The following is a 13723-nucleotide window of genomic DNA, read 5'->3' as shown; positions in this document are numbered from 1 at the left end:
GACTAGTTCAGTCATGACAGTAATGGTCTTATACTAAAGCCTCAGACTTGAAAACTGCAAGCTTCAAACAAGTTTTATGCAATTGATTTACTTCACTTACATTTGACTACAAATTTCAGTTATACTTGTATATATAAATTGATTTACTTCACTTACATTTGGCAACAGAAATTTCAGTTAAACTTTAAAAAAATGTGACCGAAAGGAAACAAAAAGTTCATTTAAATCTTTTATTGCAGAAGACTGAATGCCATACATGAGACAGGTTTCAGTATAATAAATTTTAAGCTGTTGAAATATGAATGTACACTATAGTCAATGACAACATTTCCCAAACCTCATTTTGTGAAGGCTCCAAACTCAGAGCCAGAGACATTGTGGCATTTTATCTGCCAAAAAGGCATAATTTCAGTCATACAAGCTGCATTGAATGACAAATAACCATTACAGTATTCTGTCCTTTTTTCAGAATATCTAAGATGCATTCAAGTTCAAAATTTGAGGTCACATATGTCATGATTGTGTATGTAAGTAATGTTTTCACTGGAAAAAATTTTAAAAATAAGGAGGAAAAGGAAAGCCCACCAAGGCCTTCCCCTATCCCACCTAGTAACTGAACACTTGAAAAGATTTTTCTTTTGAATAGGCAAAGTTACTAGGCCCTTGAATGCTTTCCTTGTCCTTCTCTTTTCTGTTATTTTATTATAAATTTTACAAACATTAATGCAAAGATTGTGAATTAAAGACACCAAGAACAGTATGAAGGTATTTCAAAGTTTAATGCTGCAGTTTTTAAATTATTAATACAATAGTAAAGTTCATTTGATTACCGAGTTAAAGAAGTTATTTATCTAAGTACGGTATACTGACTAATTTTCCAAGAATGGCAAACAAATCTAAAAGGGGAATGGGAGAAGAGGGTCATCATCAGTCCCATGTGCAACTTCAGCACGATCTATTATTCATGACACATGGCGCTCGCTCAAAAGCAAACAAGATTCGCAACTGACCAAAATGCCTCTTGATTTTGGTCCATATCATGTACACGATTGAGTCAGGTAAAAGAGAAGAGACATGTGAGACTACTACCCTGACTACCTTGTACTACTTCTCCCAGTAGATAGCCAGATCGGACCGAAGTACACATTCACCTCACATGTGGACCACCATATCACTTAAGCTTCATCTGTGTAATAAGTTCTCAAATGCAAACCCTCGGGAGAACAATGGTAAGGAACAAACTTAATGTAAAATACCAGAGCAAAATGGCAACACCCTTCTATGTACAATAACTGCTCTTATTCCAAGGTTTGAAAAATTAGAACCTCGGGAGGATGTCTTCCTTCCTACATGTTTATCAGTAACACCTAAACAACTCAGGACACTTAACCTAAAAACCTGACCAACAAAAAGCAGTGATACAACAGCTTTTTCAATTGTTTACTTAAAAAATAAATAAATCACCAGCACCATCAAACAGTCTCTGCAGTACCCAACAAAATCAAATGATATACTATAACAAAGTTAAGATACAATATTATCTGCTATTCACAATCTGCTGAGATGGTTCATAGTAACTCATTTTAAGTTGGTCTTTTGTAATTTCAATGTGGCTACAAGTTATACTAAATGGCAATAGGTCTCTTACTGCAAAACTATTTATAACAACTTATTCACACGTTTTAACTTTTATTGTGTGAAAACATTTAAAAGCCCTCATTGAATTTGTCTATATTGTTAAAGAGAGAGAAAGTAAGTTATTCTTTCTTCACAGAAACTCTACAATAACCCAAACTATTGAAATTTCCAAGTCTATAAAATCATCAGCATTATATGCAGAATTATTGGTGATACAAACTTCTCTATTATATTAATTTCCAGCAAGCAGATTTTAGTCTCTTTGTAATAAATATGCAATTATTTTTATTCTTGGATCACCGTAACAACATTGTTCAACATGAAGCAATTTAGAGAAACATATTTGACTTAATTTAAAAGCAGAAGTTTTAAGTATTCTGATAGTCTGAAAAAATCTTGGTGAATTACAAGAGATCAGTGGTTATGGATTTTGTTAGTCATTTTTTTCTTCTTTGACTGCATGTTACTCAAGGAAAGATATTTACTAAAAGAGGGTGGGACCTTAAAATTGAAATCGCCAATGACAGAAAGACAAAATCAAACTTTTAATCACAAATTTCTCTAAGATGATTAAACTAGTGGTTGATTCTCCTTAAAGGATGAATTCATCTCTAATAAAAGGAATTTTTGGCTATTCTGGAATTTAAACCTTGGGTTGAAATGCCAATGGTTAAAATTTTCACTGAAGATTGTTTAATGAGTTCCCAACAAGGAAACAAACTCTGAGCTATAATGACACTGAAACAAGAATTTACCTTAACATTAAAAAAAACTTAATGCATTTTAAAGATTTAAACCACTAACAATAATACTAAGAAGACATAGATGTGCATGAAGTTTTTCGTAAGATTACAGCTGTATAATCACTAAAGTTAAGGATTTTTATGCTTGAGGGAAAATTTTCAAGAGATTTAAGACTGAGTTGGAAATATTAACCTCTTTAGCATTTCAAAACTTTGAGAATCAAATTCCTCTTAGAATGATAAAATTTGCCACGTAAAAGGCAGCCCAATTTGTATCTTACAGCACACATACAGAATAACAAACAACTTAGTGCCCTGCATACCCCAAAAAAATCAAATGATGACAGGAAAAAGAAATAACTGATCTCAAAGAAGACAAAACAAAACAGTGAACAAGCAGTAAAATTACCGCAGAATTTCAAAATTTCTTGTAGAGTAATTCACTACATCATCAAAGTGCAAAACCAACATTCCCCCTAGTAACCCTAAACTATTTCAGCAAAACACTTAAATGTTGAAATATACCTGGCATTCAACACACTATACTGATGTGCAAGGAATAACCTTCCGAAAATAAATACTTGTGAAAGTAGGGAAACAGTAGCTGAATGATTCTCCCTCCACTGAGTTGATTACTGGTAGAGTTGAAAAATACTTTGTATATATGAGAGAGAGAGAGAGAGAGAGAGAGAGAGAGAGAGAGAGAGAGAGAGAGATTTATCCTACTTTACCCATTCTGTGAATAGTCATTTGACCTAAAGTTTGGTCAAACGCTGCCCTTTACCTACCTGACATGTTTATGTGCAACTCGAGTCTTTTCTTTAATAAAGCTATCTTTTTCCCTGCCTTTATCCAATTGTCAAACCAATCTTAAATGACTGCATTTGAAAGTATCTTTCAGATTTTATTTTGTCATCTATGGATATTTATATTCTTTTCTTGAAAATAGTCACTGCCATGTAAAGTAATATGTAAAATCTGTTACTACACTTCACCATAATTCAGTCACCATCTTTACTTCCATTTACCTTACTTCAAGTCATCATCTGATAAATCTAGTTATGCTGTCCAAGCCAGTCTCAGATTAACATACACTGAAAACATTTATATCATTTGCTTGAAAATTTATGCAACGGAACTACAAATGCTACATAAAATTGTGTGGAATGCATTTAGGGACAGTTCTAACTATCATTAACAAACCAATTCTCAGTGTGTTAAGATCTGTCCATAAGATTTACATTTACAAGAGAAATCTGTAATGCAATCTTGCCAATATTAATTTAAAAATGCATATGAATGTAATGTTTATGTACTTTAAATTTAAAGAGTAAAATATTCTATCAATGTCAGGAGCCTAGAAAGTTTTATAGTCTTCATCTCTCTCACCCTAACCTCAGTTAAGCAACTGAAAAAAAAATTGATAGGCATTACAATTATGGTTTATTACCAATGGACACGAAGTTTGTAATTAGCATTATTCCAGGTGTATCACAAAAGGAATACCTAATGTTTGTGGTTTACAACAGAAGAAATATTCACTTTAGCAAGATACTGTTTGCCAAGTACTAAAGGTAGGTATATTTCTGCACGTCAGTATCTCATGCCATTACAAGTATTTCCCCATTTACGATGGGGTTAGGTTACATAAACCCCATCATTTCTTGAAAAAAAAAAAAAACCATGAATTGAAATTAGCCTAGCCTACACTAGGGTATACAGTACAATCTATGCAGATACGGTAATAGCCTACCATGGTTCTGTGACCACTGATGTATTTTTATACAGCAAGTTCCTTATCGGTTGTTACTATAGTACAAAATATAAACTTAATACTGTAGTGTAAGTGTGTGCTACTGTATTAGGCTTTAATGTAAACATTCTCTCTCTCTCTCTCTCTCTCTCTCTCTCTCTCTACAAAACTCCAAGAAGTTCACAATGCCCATTGTGCATAAAATTTGAAACATTTTCAATAATGTCGTATCCTTATTGCTTCGTAACTTTGAAACCATCGGAACTGCTAACCCCATCGCAAACTCAATTATTGTAAAATGAAATCGTAAATGGGGAAATACCTGTACATTCAACAAAGCTGAATACAGAATGACAACTCAACAAGAATCCTACATATATAAACAGCAAACCATAAACCAGGGTAACTTGTACAGCCTAATCAATGACAAGGAGTGAAAAATGTTATACCATAAAATAAGACAACTTCACCCTTAAAACATACAAACCTAAATAGATTTCATACCAATGACAAGAGACCAATAAACTTATTCCTCCAATCTGGAAAAGTTCCACATCCTTGAAAACAATCACCACACATATGCACACACACCTGGACAGCCTCTACACCAATAACAAGAGATTCAAGAGCATATTACACAGTTCGGCTAAAGATGATTATAGCAGTTCTTTAGCCCTCCTTTATGTCAAGGACACAAATGGTAGCCATCAGAGACAAAGTGGAAATTTATGAACCCAGCTGGACCCCTTTTCAGAAAGGCCAGGTATCTCAGCCCAACAGAAAGCACTTAACTGCAAGACTTCAAAATGACCCATTCATCAAATTCCTTAAAACATTTACTTTACAAGATTTGACCAACATTTAACATTAATTTTAATTAACCTTGAAATTCCAAGTAATCTTTAGCATTAAGTTTCATTGATTTCACATTAATTTGAAAAAATCATACATAATTCCAAAAGTATCTTAAATCACAATCTTTTCTAAATCAGACAATGTCCACTACTTACATTACACTTTTCACGACAAATCGGATAACAGTTCGTTGTCATTGAATTATGGTAGTACACATATTCATATAGGATAAAATTAACATACAAAAACCTGTACATTTGACATCACAATCTCCTACAATTCAAGATGATCATGGAATTTTAAAAACTGAATTTTAACAAAATCTAACCATTTATACTAAATTCTTAAAAAATTTTTAAACTCAGCATGAACTTAGAAAGGATGAGCTTTTAAGCAACATTAGATATGGCAATTACTGTTCATAACTTATGCTATCAGGATAAAATCAACTCAGATAAGGCAACTGGAAAAATAAATGGACTAAAACTCCAACTGGTTTACCTAGACAAGATATCAACGTTTGACAAGTACAATACATCCAAGTCAAGACATTAGGCTACTGTTCTCATGACACCATCAAAAGAATGAACTAGTTCAGTACAGGGACATGGCAAATTCATTGACAGTCTGAATGAACACACTGTTCTTTAGTTTAAAACAAGATCTATTTCATGGATTCCTCAGCTCTTTTATGGTGAAGAATAAATGGTAAACACTGATGCTACAAGAGAGAGGGGGCCGCAGGGAGACTCATCAGTCATTGTGAACGTGATAGTGAGTTTCTTTTACTTTTTTAGCATCTTGAGTTTGGGAGAGGGTAGGATCTAGGAGAGGGAATGGGAGATCTGAAACTGGAGGGATGTATCAGAAGCATAACAGGGGAAAAGAGAAGTTCTGCAGAACTTTTGTCCTAATGTAAATATTGGAGAAATCTCTCAGTGCTTATAACAATCAATATTTTCGATGCTCATGTAGCCCTACAGAGAGAGAGAGAGAGAGAGAGAGAGAGAGAGAGAGAGAGAGAGAGAGAGAGAGAGAGAGAGAGAGAGAGAGAGAGAGAGAGAGAGAGAGAGAGAGAGAGTACAGTACTCATGTTCCCTTTAATCTAAATATTCTGCATTTCACAACCTATACTTTCATTCATCTACAATCAGAAAGTCCTTTTATCTACTAATATTCTATAACCTTCACTTCAACTTACAATCCATAAACTTCAATTTTATTAACCAATATTCTATAGGTCTATTGTCTCACCCAAATTTGCTTCCCAATTTGCTCTTCATTCCATTTGCTACATCAATTTTTTCTTTCAATTAACAAGTCTTGGTATCAATGTTGATACATAAACCTTAAAAGGGGGACTGAAACTGAGAAGAAATATGAATTGAGAATTCTGACTAATATATAAAATGTCTTATCCTTTAAAAAACAAAATAAATAAAAAAATGTACAGCAAGTTTACACCTGCAAAGGAAAATGCCGTAGGTGTAAATTCAAACCTTGACTAATTCATAGTTATCTTTAGGGTGGAATTAAGAAGAAATAATTGAAGGCTACATGAGAGAGACATACCTTGAAGTCCATAATGACAGAAGTTCTCTTTTAAATTTCATAAAAACTTAATTACAGAGGTACCTATGCAAACTAACATAAATCTCACTCTCATCAATTACAAAGCTTTTCCCAAGGAATGTTTAATCTACATACCAACATCATGTAATAGGTTCTTGGTTCATATATAAAGTACACATTACTACCAAAAGTCTAAGTATTTTTTTTAATCCTTGCACAAATACTTTGTACAGTGGGTTTCCAAAATCAAACTGACATTGATGACATGTAAAAGAAGTATAGGAAGCTATAAGTTATTATGTCTGCAAACTAAGGAGTTCCCATATTAACTCCATAAAACAAGCAGTACCTAGAATAACACTTTAAACCAAGCAGTGCCCTATGAAAAACTTGGGAAATTAGGCAATGCCCTGACAACCTTTGTAAATAAAACATAGGGGCATCCTGAAAAACTCTGAAAAACTAAGGACTATAAAGATTAAACAGCAACCTGTTGCACCATGTATAATCAAAGATTCAGACTCATTCAGCAAAGCCCCATCCACTACACCACCAACTACTGTATATCATTCACTAATCTGATCCACGTCACGATTGAGACTAAGGATGCTTTTATCTCTCATAGGTGGAGGCCTTACAACAACCAAAAGTTGTATCATTAACATACTGAGCAATCTTCTTTTTCTGACCAACAATATCACTTATATACAATAAAAATAACACCAGACCAAGAACTCTACCTTATGGAACACTAGACACAATGGGTCTCGGTTCACTAAAAATCCCATCAACAGCAACATGCAGCTGCCTACCTATCAGGAAATCTTGAAGTAATCCTAAAACATATCCACCCACTCCAAGATTCTGAAGTTTAAAAATGAGTGCCTTATGATTTACTAAATCATAAGGGTCACTAACATATACTTGAATGACTCTACACTCTCAAAACCCTTATTAAGGTTCTCTTGCAAATGGTATGTCAAATCTAAAAGAGCATTGAAGATACCTAACTACTTTTTATATGCATATTAAATATTGGACAAACAATCCTTTGGATATCATATACTTGTAGAGATGGTTTAAGAATGTTTTTTGCGCTCATCTGCAGACTACATAAACATAACCTGCAGAGTCTATTAACCTTGGGAGACAACACAATACAAACCTTTTCAAACAATAAAGAGAAGAACACATCAAGAACTCCACCCCAGCTATCAAGATTCCTTGAGCAAATTGCAAATTTTTAAAGAATAGGCTCAGGCTGACATGTATCAGGGGGTAGGGACATCAATAATAATATGTTTATCACAAGTTTTACAGCAGTGTGGACATCTTAAGATACCAAAATGTTGCTTGTCAGAAACATTTGATATCATTAAACAGTAAAACTGACTTCTTTTAACTGGAATCCAACATTCTAGCTAATATTTTTCAATCCCTATTTACACTAATCATTTTGTGCTGTGAACACTTCCAAATTCACATAAAGCTTACTTTTGAGGCCTTAAATTTACCTGAAATACAAATCTAGTAAGATGAAACAATGTGATAAGAACTGTTGAAAAACTGGCAGAATTCAAGTTGAGTAGACATAGAAAAATTAAAACTGATTTTCAGGTTGAGTAGTTAAAATTAAAAATTGATATATGACTGAAAATCACTTAACCCTTTTCTAAAAAAATAGTTTGCCATGCAACAGATGACATTGCATTGATGAGAGTGAGATTTAATGATGAGACTAGATACATACAGTACGATCCAAGATTACAAGACTGAAATGTTGACCAAAATTATGCAAGGCATATTTACAAAGCTATACAAAAGGGTTTAATATGAATACAGTAAACTTAGAGTATAAAGCCACTATGGATTTTAAGAACCTAAGCAAAATTAACAAACTGAAAACACTGAATTTTTGGAACTGAAGTGAAATAAATAAACTGGAAAGATAATTCTGTAGTGTTACCTTAAAAAATATTAACTTGAACTGGTCATTTAACTACTATCAAGGTATTTGGACCCTCATGGTAAACACTTCTGTGTAACAAATTTCAAACTTAAGAACCAAGCCTATACTAAAAATCCTTGTGTACATAAAATCCTTTTCTTGAAGCCAAACTCCAAATTCCACTGGCGATACTGAATAACTTTTCTTGAAATGAATGAGGTCCTTAAATCACCATTAAAAATGTGGCCATACATCTGTTCCACTCAAGCAGCCAACCAACTTGTATCTGTAAAAGAATTTAAAATTTACTCTCCTAAAAATTCAGATGAGATAAGTACTCTCATACACATTAAATTCAAGTCACAAGTAAAAAAAAAAATTAGAAACTCGACAAACTCTCAGCAATCTTCTATATTTCTTTAACTAAGAAGATTTGCTTAAAAATTTTACCTCCTAGAACTTTTAATAAAACCATTCAGCACTTAGTCACTTGGGGGCATATGCTTCAACTGATATACAGAGCAAAACAGTAAACAAAAATAAAAACACCTTTCACTGAAAATAAGGATGTAAACATCATTCTAAAAACAGTATTTTTTCATACAACCTCTCAGCAACTTTAATGGGACAAAAATCAGTCCTCACTGAAGCTCCACTAAAGCATCAAACTTCTTGTCAATCCAGGCTTCGAGAATGGCAATGGCACTAGGTTCAGAGGGGTGGAAGCCAGGTAACGGAGTAAAAGGGAACACAAGAGAACTGGGAATAGGAGAAAAAACGGTCACAGGTGTCAAAAGTACCGGTTTAGGTGACGAAGACGCTGATGCCCTAGCCTTGGCTCTAGCAGCCACCTTTCTCTGTTTAGCTTTTTCTAACTTGTCTAAATGAGAAGTTAAATTTCCCATTTATCGTCGTCCAAGACTTTGCACTCCTCACGTCAAGTTGGGAGAACAAATTTGTCCTCGGTAATAATACCAAATAGAATGTAAGTCATATTTAGAAGATGTCAACCTGGTATTGCAGCCGTTGCTACAATACCGGTTACTAGAAACACTAGTGTCTGGCATAATGAGTCATAATTAATAAAAAGTCACAATTAATAAAAAAAAAAATCCAACTAAGCTTGACTAAGCTAAGTACATTTAGCACAGAGGCTACCAAAAAACAGAATACTTCACCAAATTCTTTTGACTATATGCAAGGCCATCCGGTGAACAATCCTGACAATCAAAAACAAAGCTGCTTAACAAGGTCGTTGAGCGGCAGAAACAAACTGAGCTCTTCAGCTATGCTGTACCTATACTTCCCCAGAAGTGGGCAGGGTAATTACCCGTGCCAAAACAATACAGCACTACCGCGATTTTCAAATCTAAAGCTGCCGTAAAGTAGAAACTAATAGCTATGTAATTACTTGGTAAGTTACATATATAAAAGTTGATATCTGAGACCACTAGGGTAATTAATTACTACATTACACCAATCCAGTTGCCCATCTTCCTTTACACAGACACTTGTACAGTCTTACTTTTCTGAGTAATTCAGTATTGCTAACTGCTGAAGAGTAATGTCTAAAACCTATGAAAGATTTTCACACAGACTGAAGACTACTGCATATCCAACAATACACTCAAATGAGCTTCCAACAATATATATATTATCTCTTCTGTAACCAAACTTGAAATGTGTTTATATATCCAAAAATAAACTGACAAAAATTTTGAACAAAACTTTAAACTTATGATAGGGCATCCTACAGTCGCTGTTCAAACAACAATATATGATATTAAGTTGCTTTGTTCACGCTCTCCCATCGGCGTTCCCGTAGTTTCCGAAGACTCTGATTACTTAGTCAAATGCAAATTGCATATTCCACCTAAAAGTTTTAACGCTGCTGCCTTCCGCCATTTATGTCTGTACATTCCAGCAGATTTACACATCTGAAAGGAAAATTGAGAACATTTATAATGCAGAAGATCTAAAAACAAAACAATCACAAACCTCTTAAAATTTTTCATTGATCTGATGCATAGACAAGATAATGTTTTAGTAATACCCTGTTGTAATGTATGACAGTTCACTTTCCTTTACTGCAAAAGGGACACTGCACTTGATGCATCATTTTATTTAATCACCGTGTCCTTTATATGAATTACTTTTTAAAAAACATGCTAAAGGCTCAAGTTTCAAAGGAGGTGCACATCATGACAGTTTTTAAGAAAACATAAGGGTCTAAAAATGGTTAACTGGCAAAGATATCTGAGGAAACATAATGCTTAATTGATGCATATGACATCTGATATGATTTTACTGATGATTCCTAACATTTTCAGCATACAGTAGTATGCTGAAAACCTTGACTTGAACTTTCCATTTAGGTGTCCATTACTACAAAATTTACTTGCTGTGGCAGCTGAAATAGCACAATTTACAGGAAACAATATGCCATAACAACAAAATTGGAAGAAATTTACAGAATCAAAGTAACAATCAGTTTAAACTAGTTATGTGGATGTAGTTTATGGTAACATTTGTAAAATCATCCAGGACCATGGCTAGCAGCTAAGTTTAGCTTATGATTAGTACAGTACTTGTAACGAACCTCCTTTTATAAACTGAGATGTGTGGGGTATATTCTTGGCAAATTTCACACTACTAGCAGTGCCCAAAGAATCCTGCACATTAAGTATTTAAAATCATTTACTGTCTTGCATGGTAACTACCAAAATGCATTTTGGTAACTACCAAAATACTAACCAGGACTAGCCTACCATAGCCTACTTAATGTTTCCTCATTTAAAATTCTGAAACTGAACTACCTTGGCTATGTCATAAGTTCAGTCTTGATAAAATTATAAAAATAAACTAATAATGGAATGCATTTAGCCCTGAATCACTGCCTATGAACTCAAGGCTAAGGCCATTGTCTTAGGTAGGATAATGACTTATGGTAGCCTAAAATTTAACCTATGGGGTCACTTGAAACATATTTGGAACTTGCTAACTAGCCTAATACAGATTTTCACTGTACAGTTTCTGACATAACTTATACCTAATTTTGGCAGAATTAGAGCAACCTGAAGCTTAGCTATCTCCTTCATTCCCATCAAAAGCATATTACTAAATGAATGGTCAGTTGCCTTGATGCATATTCTTCAATTATTTTGACTAAAAGCATCTTTCTCTGCCAAATCCTTCTTCTCCAAATCCTCCTTCCTTTTTAATGCCCTTGTTTCTGAACCATACGTCATCACTGGTCCGATTACAGTAAAAATTAGTAATTTTACTTTAAACCATTATTGCATTCCAAAGTTGAACATATGATTTTCCAATGTTTTAATGTGTTATTTGAACATTCTGGAGCTTCCATTTTGTTAACAAATGAGTTTAAGATACTAAACCTCCCTTTATCCTATATCCTACAATTAGGGGGACCACACAGTGGGAAAGTGGAGGGTTTTCAGGTTGGGGAAAATGCAAAATGGGTGAAATATATAGATTTAACCTCCCCTAACCTACGGGGCCGAGTCCTTAACTCACCAGGAGGGCCTAAACACCCCAAATCTAAAGTAACCCAGAAGGATGAGTCCTTACCTAGCCTGGGGGCTTAGCTCTTGGAGCCCCCATTTAACCTAACCTAGGAGGCTGGGTCCTTGCATAATCGGGGGGGGGGGAAGCTAGTATCCTGGACCTAGCCTAAATTAGGACTCTGTAAATTAGAATAATGTAGTCGCGACCAAGTTTCTCTCTGTAACCTTATATAAGTCTTTAAATACACAGTACAGCTTTTAAATGGGATACTTCCGTTCCTTTTTGGCTAACTCAAGTATTAAAACTTACAGAAGGCATAAACTACACCAAATGCTTTGATTACTACAGGTTGCTTGTAAGTTGTCACACTTTTGAACTACGTACTGCACTGACACTTTGGTTATGGAAGCATTTGGCCCCTTCCAAGTTCATAAACAAAACTTTTCTTTATATAATTCCACTTCACTACACTTTTCTGTTTATAATTCAGTCTCCGGTGGTCTTCTTGCATATTAACTTTATAAACTATGGATTGATTCATTCCATTCCAAGACAGGACATAAACTTACTACAGAATGATGAAAAACATCTAATATTTAACAGGCTGAGAAGTTACTGAGCAGACTCAGTTACTTCAGGTTCCAATAATGTCCCGCCTCTTACTATTTCATGCCATTTCCGGTTAATTTTGATATATATATGTCTGGGAAAGCAATGGGCAATGTGATGGCATAATATTTTCCCAAAAATCTAAGATGTCTTGTAATCGATATGTTACATCAACAGGATGTATGGCTCCACAGAAAGGAACTTGAACTGAGATCCCTAAGCACTCACAACTTCACAAACATCATGGCTGCATGACCGGTACACTGTATAATTTTTTCTAAAAAATCATTGTTACTAAATATAAAAATGGATTTACAAAAAATACTTAAAGACAATAACTCAGTACTAATAATTATATTTTTTTTTTACCTTGAAAATTATAAATTATAACCTGTGTATCATAAATTTGTGCAGTATAAAATGATGCATACGAATTCCCAAAATTGACACAGGGCTAGAGTGGATAACAGTTTAACAAACAAAAAAATCGTCAGCTATACAGTGCTGAGACATTGCATTGTGTCAAAATAGGTATTCACAAACATTCACCACTAACAAGTTAGGTTCTGCTAAAAATCTAGACATTAACGATGGCTTTTGCCAAGTCTGTTTGGCAGAAACAAACGAATTTCTTAAGATGGAGAAAAAAATTACATTGATGTGTCACATAACAGAAAGTGAGAATGCTAAAATAATAAGGTTTAATAAAAATGTACTCTGGATTCATTTTCATAAAATTAATAGTGATGATCCTATTCATTTAGATGTTGCATAATTTTTTTTTTATTTTAGTCCCATTTTCTTTTTATATTTTAGTCCCATTTTCCCCTGGCAAGTGTGTAGCCAACGCTATAGACATCTATTGACAGTTTGAGTAATTATAAAACAGAAAAATAAACAACAAATACTAACTGACAACTTTTTTGTTTACACCAAAGACGGGGCCTTAGATTTTCCATAAGATATGCTAATGTTTTAAAATAAATATAAATTATACATCTAAAAGTGAATTTTTTATATTTTAGCTGCTAAAAATTAACTAATTGTAGCTTATATATTCATAAATAAATCTTAAGA

The 13723-nt window shown here is 33.9% G+C and overlaps 1 long non-coding RNA gene across 1 annotated transcript; it reads right to left on the bottom strand.

Moving 5' to 3' along the window:
• Positions 1-7555: 7555 nt before the first annotated feature.
• LOC136826115 (uncharacterized) lies at positions 7556-12833 on the bottom strand. Its single transcript, XR_010849514.1, has 3 exons — positions 12607-12833; positions 10238-10446; positions 7556-8795 (listed from the first exon to the last, which is right to left on the bottom strand). It is a non-coding gene; the product is annotated as an uncharacterized lncRNA (long non-coding RNA).
• Positions 12834-13723: the final 890 nt, after the last annotated feature.

This window comes from Macrobrachium rosenbergii, chromosome 40 (assembly GCF_040412425.1).
Source record: "Macrobrachium rosenbergii isolate ZJJX-2024 chromosome 40, ASM4041242v1, whole genome shotgun sequence".
Classification (NCBI taxonomy): Eukaryota; Metazoa; Arthropoda; class Malacostraca; order Decapoda; family Palaemonidae; genus Macrobrachium; species Macrobrachium rosenbergii.
This window is presented reverse-complemented; position numbering and strand designations above follow the sequence as displayed.